A 2,210-nucleotide genomic window follows, 5' to 3' on the forward strand; every position below is an offset into this window, starting at 1 on the left:
CAAGGAGGCCGGGGCCTACGACATGGAGGAGACACAATCAAGCAACACACCGCCATGGTGCAACTTACAACAACGAGACATGACCACATCGATACCATCGAGCCTAGTTCAGATCCCCTCTAGAATGGTCCATAATCCATATAAAGGTGAAGACATGACGTAGGGCTTTTCCGATCACGGGGCCTGAACCTGGCTAAATCGTGTCTCATTTTGTCTTTATCTTCCTACAAGTGTATCAAAATGATCCCTTCATTGCATACTCATCACCTAAATATGTATGTGTACCTCCATATGCAAGATCAGTGACTAATGAATCATCAACAATCGGTGTCGCATGGCAGGGCAACGAGCCGATTTCATCGAAATGACTTCACCAACAACTCAAGATTTCATCGAGATTGCTAAATTTAATTTTGATAATAGATCTGATGGTTTTCCTATTAATAATTTCCCTCCCTGCATTGTGTTTGCTGTTATGAGCGATTGTAATGCCATTTTATTTAATTAATATATGGAGAGGTGTTTAAAAAAAAGATTCACCAGCCTTGAAAAGCGGCATGGCATCCCCGATCATGGCAATCGAGTCCTGCTTGGGGGAAAATCGCCCAAAGCCCAAGGCATCGGTAACTAGCCATGATGAGACCAAGAAGATCGTTCTTGATCTGGCCAACTCGACAATGTTCACCCGTATCGGGGCAAAGTTGGACGGAAGCATGAGCAAACATCGGCATCTTCACATCGCATCCTTTTGACATACCAGGAGTCCTCAAGCACCGACTGGCTATCAAGATGCAAAACCAGTCAAGCAAGAGCTTTGACAGTTCCCATGGGATTATGCCAAGGTGGTCGGATACTTTGCTTAGTCGAGAGTCCTCAGGACCAACTCAATTGACGGGCAGGACTCCGCCAAGCCATGGCAGGATGCCTATATAAGGAGGCCGGTGGCCACGCCATGAATGAGAAGCAATCAGGCAACACAATGAAGGAGCAAGTTGCAACAGCGAGACATGAGCACATTGATATCATCGACCCTAGTTTAGATTTCCTCCAGATTAAAGTACAATCCTTAGCAATCCTTGAGAAATTGTGTCTCCTTTTTCTTTTACATGTCTATATGGACGTGATCCCCTCACTGCACACTCAACACCCAATTTTTAGATGTCTATATGGACGTGATCATCGACAACTACTAGGTGGCTTTATTTGCCCTCCCCAACTAACTGAAATGTTCCACTGTCAATTCGCAAAATGCTTTGGAATTTTTTTCCAAGTTGAAATACGGTGCAGCTACTGCCTACCGCTACATCCCATTTTGAAAATTTATATTTATAATCGTGTGGTTCCCTAGTCCAACTTTTTCTGTTGGTGTGCTACAGAAACTAACAAAGAGAAGGGCGATATAAGACAACAGATGTAAATGATGCACATGCTAACAAACACAACTAGTACAAACTAACAACTCGGACAGCGAGGTTAATAAGTAGAAGAGGGATTCTCAGGAAAAAAATTAAGAAGAGGTACCAACCAGATACAATTCAGACATGTCGAACTTCTCCACAGAAAACTAATACCAGCAGCAGAAGAAAACCATCGGAAATAAATATATCTAACCCATCGGCTGCAGATTTTTCCAGTCCCTACAGAAGCGAGATTCTTACAGTCCTGATCTGACACTGCAAAAAAACAAGCTTCTATATGTGATGCAACTGTAGTACCTCTAAAGCCGCAAGTCGAGGAGGAGAGAACAAGACTTGCAGAGAAAAGGAAGGCTATCTCGATGAAATCCAGTCCCAGATGGATATATATATATATATATATATATATATATATATATATATATATATATATATATATATATATAAAACTCAAATCATCTTGTGCTGGAATCGAAAGATCATTTCACTCGGTCATGCATGGCTGGCGGCCATGCTCGGGAACGGAATGTGTTGCAAGAGAGAACTGCGATATGTTTAGGCATCGCCCAATGAATGTGTTGCTTTCTTTTCTTCCAAAGCATACATGGTTCCTTGCGTGCAGTTTCAGATAATTTCTGTACTTTGTGAGCTTTACTTTTCTTCTCCTCTTCTTTAGAGGAGCGTCTGCTTTTTCTTTTCTTCTTCTATTCTTTAGAGGAGAGTCTGTCTTTTCTTTTCTTATTCTCTTATTTAGAGGAGTGCCCAAGCCATCGACCTGAGCTCAAACCACGGCGC

This window comes from Triticum dicoccoides, unplaced genomic scaffold (genome assembly GCF_002162155.2).
Source record: "Triticum dicoccoides isolate Atlit2015 ecotype Zavitan unplaced genomic scaffold, WEW_v2.0 scaffold46340, whole genome shotgun sequence".
Taxonomy (NCBI): Eukaryota; Viridiplantae; Streptophyta; class Magnoliopsida; order Poales; family Poaceae; genus Triticum; species Triticum dicoccoides.